This window comes from Phocoena sinus, chromosome 4 (genome assembly GCF_008692025.1).
Source record: "Phocoena sinus isolate mPhoSin1 chromosome 4, mPhoSin1.pri, whole genome shotgun sequence".
NCBI classification, from domain to species: Eukaryota; Metazoa; Chordata; class Mammalia; order Artiodactyla; family Phocoenidae; genus Phocoena; species Phocoena sinus.
This window is the reverse complement of record NC_045766.1, coordinates 22,125,733-22,141,539: the sequence shown is the minus strand read 5'-3', so window position 1 is coordinate 22,141,539 and position 15,807 is coordinate 22,125,733. Positions and strand designations below refer to the sequence as shown.

Below are 15,807 nucleotides of genomic sequence, written 5' to 3'. Positions count from 1 at the left end.
AAAAAAAAAAAAAACCCACTTTTCACCTAAATAGATGCCTGACAAATGGTTATAGAATAAGTGAACTAATGAATAGATTCCAGTATAGAGGGTTTATAACTTCTTTCCCAGTTCCTCTCAGAAGAAAATGTTACAGAATACTTAATTTTTTTAAAGCTCAGCTAAATATAATTTTTAGCAAAATAGTAAATATTAGGTAACATATCACCTGGGACCAAGTGTTATTTGAGAAGTATCAGCAGTGATAGGCTTGATTGCTATATTAAGTCAATCAGATTAAGTTCAGCCGGCTGAAGTAGGCTTTTATCCTATTTGGTTTGCAAAGAAAAATCTCATGAGTTAGCATAAGCAGCTAAAAATAAGTTGCAGGTTTCATTTTCTGTTGTTCAGTATGGTTTTGAAACCAGAAGATGCAAAACTAGGAGATTCACCAACACCCACTGAAGAGCAACAATTCGAATAAGTCCCCTTTCTGGAACAGCAACCTGATGACAGCTCACAACCAGGCCTAAGACACATACGCCTATGTCCCTCTCACCATGGTCTCTTGAGATGGCTGCCCCTAATGAATAAGGCATGGCAGGAAATTAGGGACTGAGGCCAGTCCTGGGGGGCAGTGGCTTGTGTGTGTGTGTCTTGTCATTTCTGGACAGGATGCCGCATAGACATCAGCCCCATACGCACAGCCTCAATCTTAGGTGGTGCTGGGGACCCCTCCACAAAACAAGGGAATAAATAATGCTAGAATTTCACTAGGATGAGGCCCTGAAGGTAGTGAGCACAGCGGGTACCCCTCGACCTAAATGCCCAGGGCCTTGTGCAATTCCATACTGCAAACCCAGGGGGCTCACGATAAGTTTAATTTCAAAACTGTCTTCCCAGGGCCAAGTCTGGCAAAAAGGTGTTTGACAGAGGCCTAAATGCTTCAAAGGGAAGGCAGCCGTCTCACATTGGAGCGTTCAGCTGCGGCATGGGGCCCGGAGAGAGCAGAGCTGGTGAGAGAAAGCCCTCAGCGGAATGAGATTGAGAGGGGGCAGAGAAGGGTTAATCTCCTTCCATTATAGGAGGGGCCATTTGGTGAAGGTGAAGAGAATAATCAGTATGAAGAGCAGGGAAGACAAAGAGCCATTCCAGAAAAGAAATTACCGTGCAAGGGTGAGAATGATGATTTGTCCTAGATTTTTCACCGTGAGACCATTTCTTAGATCTGAGTCTTTGAAGTTACAGTCTCAGCGTGGAGGAGGGGAGAATATTCACACTCAGTGCTGGAAGACGAGCTGTGATTGGGTCTGAGATGGGCTGACTCTGATTAACTCTGAGAAGCAGAGGGTGAGGCCAAAGCCACCAGGATGCCGCCGTAGAAGCCTAACCATAAATTAGAAAGCGGCAAAATAAACAATAGGAGTTGCTCATGAAAGAGAAGCCAGTGGAGTGGCTGAATCCCCCTTCCTTGGGGTGAGGAACAACCTCCCCCTTTTTTTAAACCTAAAATAAAACTTTTAAAAAGTTGCTTTTAATAAGTTTTGGGGAAAGAGTTGAAAATTCACAAGAAGTTGCAAAAATAGAACAGTAACTGTATGATGTCATCTGTCTTCCTAGAATGGTATTATCTTATACTGCTGTAGTACATTCTCTAAACCAAGAAAGTAATATTGGTACGACACAGTTAACTCAGGTACAGACTACTACTTCAGATTTCACCAGTTTTTACATGCATTCTGTGTGTGTGTGTGTGTGTGTGTGTGTGTGTGTCTAGAGCTCTATGAAATTTTATCACATGTGGAGATTAGAGAAGCCATCAACACAATCAAGATATTCCATCACCACCAAGAAACTCCTGTGCTACCCCACCATAGTCACACCTTCCACCAGCCCTAACCCCTGGCACTCATCTGTTCTCCAACACTGTAATTTTGTCCCTTTAAGAATGTTATGTAAGTGCAATCATGCGGTCTGTAACCCTTTGGAACTGGCTTTCTTTCACCCAGCAGAATGCCCTTATGATCCATTCATGTTGGATGGGAAGATGTGCCTTTTTACTGCTGAATAGCAATCCATGGTATGGAGGTACCACAGTTTGTTACCCACTGAAGGACACTTGATAGGTGTCCAGTTTTAAGCTATAACAAATAAAACTGCTATGAATATTCATGTACAGGTTTTTGTGTGAACCTAAGTTTTAATTTCTCGTCTGTAAATACCCAGGAGTGGGAATGTATGGTAAGTGTATGTGTAACTTTATTAAAAACGATCAAACTGTTTTCCAGAGTGGCTGAACCATTTATACTCCCACCAGCAGTGTATGTGCAATCCGGTTTCTCTACATCCTTGCCAGCATTTGGTAACATCAGTATGTTTTATTTTAGCCATCCTGACAGATGCACAGGGGCTCCTTTTGATGGTGGGCTGTCTGGCATTTCGATGCCAGCAATGTGGGCTGTCTGGCATTTCGATGATGGAAAATGGGGCTCTTGATATGGGGTGAGGTTTCAGGTTTGTCTGGTTCCTCTTGACGGCAGTAGTGGGACATTACCATCTGGGAATGCTGGGCTTCTTTGAGGCAGTACCTCTTGGCCCAGCAGGCAGACTTGAGATCAGTGATACTCACTCCCATGGGGTAATATGAAGGCCATGATATGACGGTCAAGGGGCAGTGACAGACTTTGCCTGGGCTGGCGTCCTCCTGCAGCTTTGGCCAGAGACTGTATAAATGCTTTTTATTCCTAAAGTTGGTAATTTATTAGCAGGATGTGTGTTTGTTCCGGCTGGCCGGGGGGGACATGGAGTTAGCACAGACAGGTAAGGATGGCACCACCAGTGGCACTTGTCAGATGTCACAGGCCACACTGAATACTTCTTGCCCTTGGACCTCCTACTCTGTTGACCACTCAAGACTCTCCAGCAGCATGTGGACACTTTGTCTGGATGTCATGGAACTCTGACTTCCACCTCCTGGGAGTTAGATCTGGAGGCACTGCTGTCACCACCCCATGGATCTTCCTAGCCTAGGGATCCAGGTCTTGCCCGCAATTAGAATTCCATGTGCATAGCAGAAGGTGTCTCAGCCAAGGAAGTTGTTCAGGACACCAGGGAAACGGGCTTTGTAAAGGGCCAACCTCACAGTGATGACTCGAGTTGGCCCAGCCATGTCTGGAAAGTCACCTTCCATCTGCTGTACCCTGGATTCAAGGGAGGCTGTGGACCTCCCCAGAATCCATACCCATCATGACCTTGGCTCCACAGCTTTGGACAAGGAGGCCAAGAATCGGGAGGGCAGTGATCCTGCATGGGGACAGCCAAGAGATAATGGAGATCATGCACAGAAGCAGGGAAGCTCTGTGATCCTAGGCAAATTCCTTCATGCTTCTGTGTGCAGGATGGGTGCGGTGAACGAAGGTGCTCCTTTGGCTTTTGTCTCTTGTGCTTTACCTGGTGCATTCACAGGACGTGGACATGAACTTGGCCATGGAAGAACCTAAATGGTGAACCTGCCCGCGAACTGGGGACTGTTGGGGGCTGAGCAGACTGTGGAGGCTGAAACCAAAAGTCGAATGATACGATAGTGGCCCTCCAGAAGTTGACGTAGTATTGATAAAATGAGTGGAAGGGCAGCCAGATACCATCAGGTGACCAGTGGGTATGGTCTGATGGCTTTGAACAGAGTTATGCAGACAGGATGGATAGTCACACTTCCTCTCAGAAGGTGGTGAGAATTTTCAAATTTGGTTTTTGTTTGTTCACTATGTTCTCTGGTGTAACAGAGGATTTTCCAAGTTTCCATTCCTGGGTACCTCTTCTGTGGCCCATTGTCCTCGTTCACCCAGGTGCCCCTACTTATCTGCTGTCAGAAGGCAGCCCAGCCCACGGCACCTTCCGGATATAATGAGGCAGGCGCAGACTGGGGCAGTACCTCACCTGACTGTGAAGTTGGGTAATGAGACTCTATCCTCCAGGCTGAACGCACAGCAGCTCCCCCCAGCTCTGGCTTGGTCCTTTCAACTCACGCTGCTGCGACCTAACTTTTGCTACAGTATGAGTCTTGCCCTTGCCCGCCCCTGCTCTGTTTTCTTGGCTTCTGATTCTGGACCCGACCTCATACTCAGCCCTCATGGTCTGGATCCGTGTGGCTATCCTATGTCCTCCTTGGTCTAAGTGTTACCACCTCAGGGTTCAGGGCCCAGAGTGGTCTCATGAGGTGACCCTTGCAGGATCTGGGCTGCCCACACATGTCCTGAGGTATGCCCTGCCTATCAGAAGGCAGATAAAAATTCCCTGGTGGAAGCAGGTGCTCACTTCAGGAGTCAGTCTTCTCTCGGCGCCTTGTCTCTACTATTGCAACAGAGAAGGACAAACCTGACTCCATAGTGGATCTATTCCTTTAGCTCTAACCTTTGTGCTCTGTGGCCTGTGCTTAGTCATGCTGGCTCTGCACCTTTTGTAAAACAATGTTGCCGATAGCCTGAAATATATGTGATAGCCCATTCTCAAGGCTCTGCCCTTTAAAGGTATAACACTTCTCCATTCACATAGAGATAAAAAGTTGCAGAACAGAGAATAACATTTGTCTTGTTGAAGGTTTATGGGAACATTGTGACCAGACCTACGTGGACAGCTGCAGGACCAAAGGATTGCGGCACCAAGAAGTTTGCAACAACTAGCCACATCTCCTCCCCTTTTAGTATAAAAGATACCTGAATTCTAACTCTGGTAGGCTGGTTGTTTAGGACACTAGTCCACCATCTTCTCAGTCTGCTGGCTTTCTGAAAAAAGTCACTATCCCTTTGCCCCAACACCTCGTCTCTCGATTTACTGGCCTGTCGTGTGGCGAGCTACAGCTACTACTACTGAGCTTGGACTTGGTAACACTACCCAGAGGTTGGCTGGATCCGGGCCCTTTGTTTATTCAAGTTCTAGTTCTACCTTTGCCACTAAATCTTTGGGTAACAACCATAAGTGAGTAAATTAACCATTCTGGGGCTCAGTTGCCTCACATTTACGGTAAGGTTTCCTAACTCCCTAGCTGATAATCTTTCGACTATACCAAACCACGATTAAGGAGAAATTAAAATTCAGAAGCCAAAAAGAGCCTTTAAGTTAAATTCTGGTTCAGATATATTAGCTTAGGTAGGGTTATCTATTTTCTGTCTAATAAGTGTTGCTGAAAATGAATGTTTATTGAATTGAATGCAGCATTAACAATAATTCTCAGGCCTTAATGTGCATAAGGATTGGGAGGGTATATTAAAATGCATATTCCTAGGCCGCCTCCTCAGAGCTTTTGATGCCACTGGGGCCTAGGAGCATGCATTTTAATATGAGAAACTGAAGGGGACTTAGGTTTTGAAATAGACATTGGTAATTTTTTAGAGGCTTATTTATCAATATGCATTAGGAACTTTAAAAATAGGTCATCTGACCTACTGATTCAATTCTCGGAATTTTGCCTAAGGTGTCCACCAAGATTTATCTACAAGAATGTTTTTGTGTTTATAATAGCAGAACACTAGAGGCAATAAAAATGTACATAAAAAAAGAATGGATAAATTAAGATATATCCATGTAATGGAAACACAGCCATTAAAAATCAAATTTTCGGGCTTCCCTGGTGGCGCAGTGGTTGAGAGTCCGCCTGCCGATGCAGGGGACATGGGTTCGTGCCTCGGTCTGGGAAGATCCCACATGCTGCGGAGCAGCTGGGCCCGTGAGCCATGGCCGCTGAGTCTGCGCGTCCAGAGCCTGTGCTCCGCAACAGGAGAGGCCACAACAGTGAGAGGCCTGCGTACCGCAAAAAAAAAAAAAAAAAAAAAATCAAATTTTCAAAATCATTTAGTGACTTGAAAAAATGTTTACAACATAACGTTAAGTGGGGTGAAAAAAAGCATATAAAATACCATTTCAGTAATGTTTAAAAGAAGAAAAGAATATATATGAAAAATTGAAAAGAAATACATTGACATGTTAATATTGAATTGTTGCTTGGTTGTTGGATTACTAGAGATTGTTGGTTGCTTCTTGATATTTTTCTGTATTTTCCAGATTTAGATTTTGTATAGTGACTATGTTATGGGTCTTTTTACAAATTTTTTAAAAGTAAAGAAAAGGAATTTGCCTCATGTAGAGTGAAAAGAGAGGGAAGAGAGGCCTCTTAGGAGCCCAGCCCAGCCATGGCCTCGCTGCTGCAAGAGGACTTGGAAGACAGATAGACTGAGTCCGGTGCTGGGGTGAATTTTAAGCTACATTCTCTTTTGCAAAGTACCTTGATATAGTCGATGCCAAGGAATTTGGGTCAATGAGAAAGTCCTTTTCACTAGATACTACTCTCCTGCTGCATTTGAAGATAACAGACTATAGGAACTGGAATGTGGAAGGGAATTCAGTTTCCACAACATCTTTGCTGCTCTTGGGTTGATCTCATGCTTGTTGCCTCTGTGTGTAATCCCCCTGGCCCCTACCCAGAACACCAAGCAGAGAGACTGCACTCTGCTTAGGGGCTTCTGGACAGATGATGGGCTCTATTCTGGCTTGGGAGACGCCACCCAGGGCCAGTGCTTCTGTGGAGTGCTTTCAAAATCTCCTCTGGCCAATGCACTGGGAGCCCCATCGAATGCCAGGAAGCATCTTTTTTTTGGCAGAGAGATGGCTCAAATCTACCCTCCCTCATGGATCTTAGAGAGTCCCAGGTCAAATGTCTCTGAATAAGATTAGAAGCTTCGCGGTTAGGCCTCTGGCCTAGAGTCAAAGCTTTTCAAATGTCCTTGAAATTTTTACACCACATGCTTTGGCTAGTTAGGAAGTGGTGTGGGGACTTCCCTGGTGGTGCAGTGGTTAAGAATCCGAATCTGCCTGCCAGTGCAGGGACATGGGTTTGGCCCCTGGTCTGGGAAGATCCCACATGCCGTGGAGCAACTAAGCCCGTGCGCCACAATTACTGAGACTGCGCTCTAGAGCCTGTGAGCCACAGTTGCTGAGCCCGCGTGCCACAACTACTGAATCCCGCGAGCCTAGAGCCCGTGCTCCGCAACAAGAGAAGCCACTGCAATGAGAAGCCCACACACCGTAACGAAGAGTAGCCCCTGCTCACCGCAACTAGAGAAAGCCCACGTGCAGCAACAAAGACCCAACGCAGCCAAACATAAATAAATAACACACACACACACATATATATATATATAAGGAAGTGGTGCTAAGGATTTCAGATGAAAGTCAATTTAGAGAGACCAAAAAAATAAATAAATAAAAATGATGATACTTACAGTATTAATAGCAATATCAAAAGCCAAACGCCAATGCTGACCATAACTATGGTACTTGTTTTCATCAACATCTTGACTTGCCACACATTTTCCTAAGTTGCCCAAACCATTTCACATATATTACCTTACTTATTCTGACAGAATCTCAGTTTTACATTTTTTAAAAATACCATTTCGGAAGCGGGAGGAAGCTGTAAAGTTCTGATGAAAACCAGAGGCTTGAGTTAAAAACAAAACCCTGAAGTCTTCAGTGTGGTGTTTTCCAACTGTGTTCTTGACAAGAAGTCAGGGGATTTCAGCATGAGAAATTACGAAGCCCCATTACCGTGAATTCTTAGCTTTGGTGTCTGTGACGTGGCCTGATTGCAAAATCCTCCAAAGGGAGTAACAGGACATTCATAATGCTGACCCAGAGCAAGAAGGGAGCTTGTACTTCTGTGCCATGAAAAGTATAAAACCTCTGGGGTTAAAAATAACCAACTGGTCCAGGCACTGCCTACGTCAGCCAGTTGTGCCCAGACCACAACTGCGTATCACAAATCAACAGGGATGACCTAAGCTCCTAAAAGACTATGAGGCCCCAGATTTGAATTCTACCCCTCATATGGAATTAAGAAAGGAAAAAAAAATTTTTTATATAGATAAAACTGAATCACTTTTCTATACACCAGAAACTAACCCAACACTGTAAATTAATTATACTTCAACAAAAATATTTTTTAATAAAATAAAATATAAAATTATAAGTTAAGGAAGCTCAAGAAAGTCTAACTTTCCCCATAATGTCTACTTTGACGCGTTTTTGAAAATGTCAAAGATCAAAATATTTACAAAGTGTGTATTTGTTACCCCTGCCTTGCTGGTGGGTCCGTGGTGTCACCCAGTGTGCTGTACCAGTTCCCTGTGGAGGGTTCGTGTTGGCGGCAGTGAAATTTTGATTTGGCGGCCGCACTCCTCTCTCTGCCGTGCTAGGCAGCTAGACATTAAAAATCAGCAGGTTGTTTGTCGATTCCTGCACACTTAGTGCTTTGAGGAGTCATTGTCACATGGCAGTTGAAATTAACAAGCGATGACTAAAGAGTCTCCCCAGTGAATGGACCCTGACTCCTTTTCCTCCTTGACCATGGCCTTTGGCCCTGCCCTTCCTAGCAGACTCCTTTAGGCTTGTACATGCAGCAACAGTTCGTCCCCACTTGGCTCCAGCTTTTGAAACTTGGTACTTGTTCTCAACTTACTCCTCCTGGCTGCTCCCTTGTTACAGGCCTGTACTCTCCCGTTCAAGCTGGTCTTATCTTTAGTTTACTCCGCTAGCCCAGCCAGCTCTCTCTGCTCAGTAGACACTTCTGGGACCCACCAAACCAAGAAAGTGGACTTTCAAAGGTTGAAGCACTTTTGCAATACGTCACTTGTTTTTCTATTCCACTCCTCCTTAGCCTGCTCCAGATGTGAGGGGGCTGGGCAGAGGCGAGGCAGCAGTAACAGGAGATGAGGCCAGACGTTAGGCTGCATGAGAGCCTGAGATCTGTGTTAAACCAGCCAGTAGCTGGTCTTCCCGCACAATGGACAATGTATATTCTTCAGGGTGTGGGTGTGAGTGCCAGAAATGTCAAGTCCAGGGGTAAAATACAATCAGAAACCGGACTGTCCAGTCAGATATTGACAACAAAACTAGAGAAGTAGGTACCAGGCAGCTCAGGCAAGGACTGGAGTCCATTTTTATAGTGTGTGTGCTGTTGAAGTGAGCACATATAGTCTATTTTTATTGGAGGTCTTTATGATGCCTTGGGAACATCATAAAGGCACCACCATATGGTTTCTGATATTTACCAGTGAGGAGGATACTGCACTAAGACCAACAGTGGTGAAAAGGCTACATAAAATATCAAATTAGTTCAGGGTTCTTCAGACAGGGCTTATAACCTTACCACTCATTATTTCAGTAAATGTTTTGCAACTTTTCCTGAAAAGAAAAAGCTAGAATTATATATCAAATCCTTTGGGGAGCATTAATCTCCCCAGCTAGAGCCATTTTAGTCTGCTTTTACATGTTTCTCTAATAACTTGAGTTGAAGATCCCATCTTGTCAGGAATTCCCTCCACTACCTCCCAATATTAAAAAGTATGCCAAGATCTGGAGGAGGGTAGCTTCTCAACACCCCCAAGAGCAGACAGAACCATGAGTTAAAGAAACCATGAGCTTTCCTAGTGACCACTGATGGAACAGAATTCTGTTGGACAATTCGAACAACCATGACTAGACCCAGGACCAGGAAACTGAGCCAGAATGGTCCTAGACCAAGAGGACCTTGTTGGGGAGGGTGGGGGGAAGGGGGGAAGAATGTGCTTCGTGGTTCACTGGCCACTGGTGGCCTGATGGTGCTCATGTAAATGCTTAGGGTCAGAATGGACCGAGGCATCTTGAAAAATCTCACCCACTGCTCCTTGCCCACTCTTTCCCTAAGAGTGTCTGTTACAGAATTCTAAATACCTGATCACTGTTTATTTCTCCCACTGCTTCATTCTGCTGTCCTGTCCTTGAGCATCTCTAAGTTCCTTATTATGCTCTGCCAGAGAGGACTACCTCTTTTCTCCAGAAGTTCTCCTGAGCTGTCACTGGCAAGTGGCTGCTCCCCACCCCAGGGACTACATTTCCCAGACCTCTTTGCAGTCAGATGTGGTCATGTGACTGGCATTTTAGCCAATAGAGTATGAGTAGAAGTGTTGTGCACCACTTCTAGGCAGGGGCCATGAAAGTCTCCATGTGCACCTTTTCACGCTCTTTTTTTCTTCCTCCACTGGGAAGTGGAAACAGTCCCAGGTGACCTTGGAAACCACATACTGCAGAAGGTGGAGCCTCTCTCAACCCATGTCTCTGAATGAATGCATGAAAGAGAGTTGCCCCACTAACCTCTACAGTTACAAGACCAAGAAATAAACTATTATGTTTGAGTCATTATACATTTTTCGGTCTATTACAGCAATTAGCCTATCTTAACTATTCCTATTACCCTCTTTGATACAGCTGTTATCATTGTGTGCAGAAGTCCCTGTGCCTTCTCCCCTTTCCTTAAACCTTACTGCAAAGCAAAAGAATAGATTTAGTAAACTAAGCAGCCATTAGGGACAAATGACACTCACCAAATTAATGGTCACAGCATTCAGCTCTTACAGCCAGAAGAAGAGTGGTTTAGCAGAGCCTCACTTCCAGACAACCTGATATATGAAAATAAAACAAAAAGTAAAATGTAAGACCTACAAAACAGATATATTGGTGTGCCGTGGTTAATTTCCAAAGAGTGTTTTCAGTTTATAAAGGAATCTGCCACTCTTTTTCAGTAAGCAACGAGCTTCCCTATTGCATTCATAACATAAGACACATTTTAAAATACCCTCCCACCCCATCATTATAAAACTGAATTTATAAAGAACAATTCTCCTCTGCTAAGTAAGCTGTACAAAGACTAGATAATGACTCAGGAGATGACTTTGGAAGCCAGAACTGGGTATGATTTCTATGTCTGTGTGCTCTGCAGTTCTTATGTACACGTTAAAACTTTTCTCTCGGGAATTTAACTCTCTTGGGTAGAAACTTCCAGAGCTTGTAAAATTATAGGCTATGCAAAAACTTAAGATTTCTTTAGGTGAAATTAAAACAGACACCAAAGATACAATATAATCTGTCTTTGTGCTTAATATCATCCCAGATGCGATGGCACACGTAGGAATGAAAATAAGCTCTCTGTAAACAGGGCAGTGAGACAGTGGAGGTGTACACACCAGAACAACCACAGGCAACCAGAAACACGCTGGGTAAAGGCAGCTGGTTGTGGTCGTTTTCTTACCAGAGCTGCCATCTTTTAACAGGTTAGGTGGGAAAATACCATTTGACGGCATAGGGCACGTATTTGCCTAGAACAGGGTTTATTTTTGTGTCTGATTACTTGGTATAAGATCCAGGAAGCAAATAGTTCAGAACTGAACAAACATTCTGGCTGTCCAAAACAGAGCACTAGGGCAGAAGGAGGAAGAGGAAACAAAACAAGAGCAGTGACGGGGTGGAAGGCACGATGTGGGCCATTTTCCCCAGAATTCAGCCTTAGTGTGTGTGTGTGTGTGTGTGTGTGTGTGTGTGTGTGTGTACACAGATACACACACACAGATATATATATATGTGTGTGTGTGTATATATATATATATATTTTTTTTTTTTTTTTTCCTGAGAGGAAACGCATTCTTGTCTGGTCCTGTGGAGAAGAAAAAGATCAGAGAGATCCCTTTGGTGCCATATTCGGAGGGTCTCCCAGATGCAGCCCTCATTCCCCCCCCTCCGGGCTGGGGCCTGCCAGACACAGGTGTCAGGGAACAAGATGGCGCCCCACAGTGAAGGGTGCTGAGTGAGGGGGTCTGGGGGTGGCCTTCACTTACTCGGAGGCGCTGGCTCCTCTGAAACCCAGACGCTGCCAACTGCCTGGACTCAGGAGTTATAACCGCCTTCTTGCTCTGGGTTCTTCACTTCTTGTCGAGATCAGCTCCACATATCTTTCTGATGATGTCACCCATTCTGACTTCCTACATTTTGAAAATTGATCTATAAGTAAAACCTTCCGTGAGGCTTCAAAAAAAAAAAAAAAAAAAGCAGCAGCAGAAAAGAAAAGAAAGGTGTGCTGTGGGGCGATGGAGAGGAGGAGGAGAGAGGCAGTTACCTCCTTATTTTGAGATTTGCTGCAGCCTGCGAGTGCCACTCCCCAGCCAGTTTCCTGGCTGCAGAGGGAGGCCAGTGGCCGGGCGTGGGTGACGTCAGGGCCAGGCCTGAGTCATCGCCAGTGGCCGGTCTGCCCTGCCACTCGGAAGGGGACAAAAGGAATCTTTGATGTCCAGAGGCCCTCCTCTCGGGACACTCGCCTGGACGAGCAGCAGGCCAGAACATTCCTGCCGCCTCCCCACCCCCGGCCGCCCTTCCTACTTCCGGAACCATCCCAGGCAGATTCAGCAAGGCCTCCCCAGGGGACATCGCCCTCCTGCATGGCAGAGGCATGGCCGCTCTCTGCCAAAGAAGAAGCAGGGGAGGGTATTTCTCTGGGGATTTCTCACCTCACCCTCCAGCATCCCCCCCCACCCCGCTTCCCTGTGGTGCCACCTTACGCAGGGAGTTGCCGTGGTACTCAAAGAGATCTGGAAAGGTAGCAAGTGCTCTTGTCACCCACCCCGGGCGGTAAGCAGAGCTCAGTGTCTATTCTCTGCCTTCGTACCGTGACCCTGGGCCTCCGCTCTCTGCTCCCTGGCTAGCAGTGTGAGCTTGTACATCCTGGACTGAAGGGGGGCCCTCTCTTTAAGAGGGGTATTTATATCCCAGTGCCTGCCACGGGGCACAGTACACACATGATGTATAAGTAAATGATCATTTTAAAATAAAATAGTAAAGAACATGTATCGAATACTTGCAGTGAATGTTGGAGCCTCTGTGCTAAGTGCTTCAGAGATTATTTCATTTATTTTTATCATGACAAAGCTATGAGGTAGGTACTATTATTATTCCTAGTTCTACAGATGAGGTGCTCAGAGAGATTAAGACACTTCTCTAAAGTCTCATAGCTAGTTAGTGGTGGAGTCTGCATCATCTGATCTCAAATCCCGTGTTCTCAACCATGATGCTGAGTGGCTGAGCGAACGAATGAATATTGACCAGAAGTAGCCTGTCCAGGTGAGGGGAAATGAGGGTAATGATGGGGCTTGAAACCAAATCCTATGAGGAAATAGCGGAGCAATTAGGGATGATCTGTTTAGGGTAGTAGGCCTCAAGCTCTTTTGATGGGTCAACACGGTGTCTGAAGCTTGGATACTCAGAGTGGCCAGGGGGATGGGGCAGGGGGCGGGCAAATCTGGTCGGGTTCAAGCGGCGATTAGGAGCTAGAACCAGAAGACAAAGCTAGGGAGGTCCGGTGGTGCGTGGTGGATGCAGTGTCTGAGAGCACAGTGGACAGTGAAGCTCAGAGGAGCCAGGCCCAGACTTGTCTTTATTGCCCCCTGGCCTCAGGGGTGTGGGTGGGAGGGTGAGTGCAGCTAAAGGTACAAGCCTGCGGCAGACATGAAGACAACGGGGAAGAAAGACACGAGAGCGTTCTCAAAGACCCCGAGACTTGGAGAAAGAGCTGGAACTGCCATGTGGTTTCAAAGCACCAGGAGGGGCTGGAAGTGACAGGAAACGGAGCTGGACCTGACAACTGCAGTCACTGCCCTGAGCGCCGCCCTACCAAGAATCAGCTGCCTTTCTGGGACGGAGTGAGAGTCCCATCAGTGGCTGTACTCAAGCCAAGGCGAGGAGGGCTGGCAAGAAGAGAACATCCATGTATGGGGGTATCTGGGCCCTGGGATAAGAGTGACCTTGGAGGTACCTTCTCCCCCTATGGTTCATGATTCTGTGGTTTGTACTTTTCCATGATTCCAAGAGGAAGATAAAAGCCAGGACTTTCCAGCTCCTTGTGGCAGTGGGCAGAGAGGTTCTGGCCTCCTCAGTGATGCCACTCCGCGGCTCTCCTTTCCGCTGTGGGGCAGGGTGTCTGGTCACGGGATCCCTCTCCTGGGCTCAGGAAATCAATCCCTCTGATCGTTGGGGACGTCGTTACTTTGTTCCTGGAACTGCTGCCAGTTGCCACTCTGAGGACTTACACTTGTGCTGTGGGGTCTGACTCCCCAGGCAGGAGGAATTAGCAGAGGTGACTTTCAGAAGAGAGAAAGCCACGTGCTTCGGATCAAGGCAGCAGCAACCCGGGTCACTGTCAATGTCCGCACAGAGCCTGACCCTGGGTTGAGGAGAGCGCTTTAAGTTCCAGGCATTTCTGGCAAAGGCTTGTTGATGCTTTTCTTCTCTCTGCAGAAAATGCCCCTGGGCACCTCCCTGCTGTTTCCCCAAAGGCTCCATGGCCTTGCTTGCTTCATATACACGGGTATTTATTTCTCTCATTAGATGGATGGAGTCTGATTCTTTTTCAGTCTACCTTGTGGGACCAGGATAATGTGCGGAGAAAGATAAAGCAAAGGAGAAATGACGAATAAGCTTAAGTGAGATGCACCTCCCTGCATTGTATGCTCTGGGGTTGATTCTAACAGTGAGGATAAAATCAGAGAACTGGGCAAAACATCTATTTGAGGACACAGAGATGTAAGTACAGTGACACCCCTAACCTCTACGCCATCTGGAGAACCCTCCTCTTTGGTACAACAAATGCAGTTATATACTGGAAAGTTAAAAAACAACAAGAAAGACTTAGAAGACTTGTCTGTACTTGCTGCCTCCAATTTTTCTCATCTCAATCACTTTTTAAAAAACAATTTACTATTATGGTATAATTTGTATGCCCTAAAGTTAGCCTACTTACAGTGTACAAGTCAATGGATTTTAGTCTATTTGTAGAAGTGTGTGATCCATAACCTCATGTTGGAACATTTTTATCACCCCAAAAAGAACCCTTGTGCCCACCAGCAGTCATTCCTCATTTGCCTACACCTCCCCGCAGTCCTGGGCAAACATTAATCTTCTCTCTGTCTCTGTCTCTCTGCCTCTTCTGGACACTTCGTATAAATGGAATCATGCAATATGTGGCCTTTTGTGTCTGGCTTCTTTCATTCAGCATAATGTTCTTAAGGTTTGCCCATGTTGTAGAGTATATCAGTACTTCACTCCTTTTTATGCCTAAATGATATTCCATTGTGTAGCTATAACCACATTTTGTTTATCCATACATCAGTGTTCAATGATGAACACATTGTTTTCATTTTTGGCTGTTACAAATAGTGTTGCCATGACCATTTGAGTACAAGTTTTTGTGTGGACATATGTTTTCATGTCTCTTGGGTGGATACCAAGGAGTGGAATTGCTGGGTCACAAGGTAACTCTATGTTTAACATTTTGAAAAACTGTCAAACTGTTTTCCAAAGAGCTGTACCATTTCACATTCCCATCAGTGATGTGTGAGAGCTCTGATTTCTTCACATCCTCACCAACAATCTTATTGTCTGTGTTTTAGATTCTAGCCATCCTACTAGGTGTGATGTAGTATCTCATTTAGGTTTCGATTTGCATTACCTTAATGACTAATGATGTTGAGTACCTTTCCATGAACTTATTGGCCATTTGTATACCTTCCTTGGAGAATTAGACAATTCAAATCCTTTATTAATTTTTTAATTATTTGTCTTTTTATTTTTTACTTGTAGGGGTTCTTTATATATTCTGGATACAAAGCCTTTGTCAGTTATATGTTTTACAAATACATCTCCCTGTCTGTAGGTATTTCATTTTCTTTATGGTAGTCTTTGACGGAGAAAAAAATTTTAACTTTGACGAAGTCCAACTTATCTATCCTCTCTTTTATCATTTGTGCTTTTGGTGTCACATCTGAGAAACTGTTGTCTAACCCAAGGTCATAAAGATTTACACCTGAGTTTTCTAAGAGTTTTATAGTTTTAGTTCTTACATTTTGGTCTATGATTCACTTGAAGTTAATTTTTATGTAAGGTAGGGATCCAAATTCATTCTTTGCACATGGATATCCA

General features: G+C 45.2%; 1 protein-coding gene across 2 annotated transcripts in view; it reads right to left on the bottom strand.

The window, feature by feature from the left end:
• ZBTB38 (zinc finger and BTB domain containing 38) overlaps positions 1–12,001 on the bottom strand; it is a 76,219-nt gene extending 64,218 nt beyond the window's left edge. Inside the window, exons 1-2 of one of the 2 annotated variants that reach the window (XM_032630032.1) lie at positions 11,679–12,001; positions 10,392–10,466 (exon numbers count right to left, since the gene is read on the bottom strand). The gene's annotated coding sequence lies outside the window, so the exon portion shown is untranslated. The remainder of the gene's footprint in view (positions 1–10,391; positions 10,467–11,678) is intronic. The other variant, XM_032630030.1, reaches the window with a different exon arrangement.
• Positions 12,002–15,807: the final 3,806 nt, after the last annotated feature.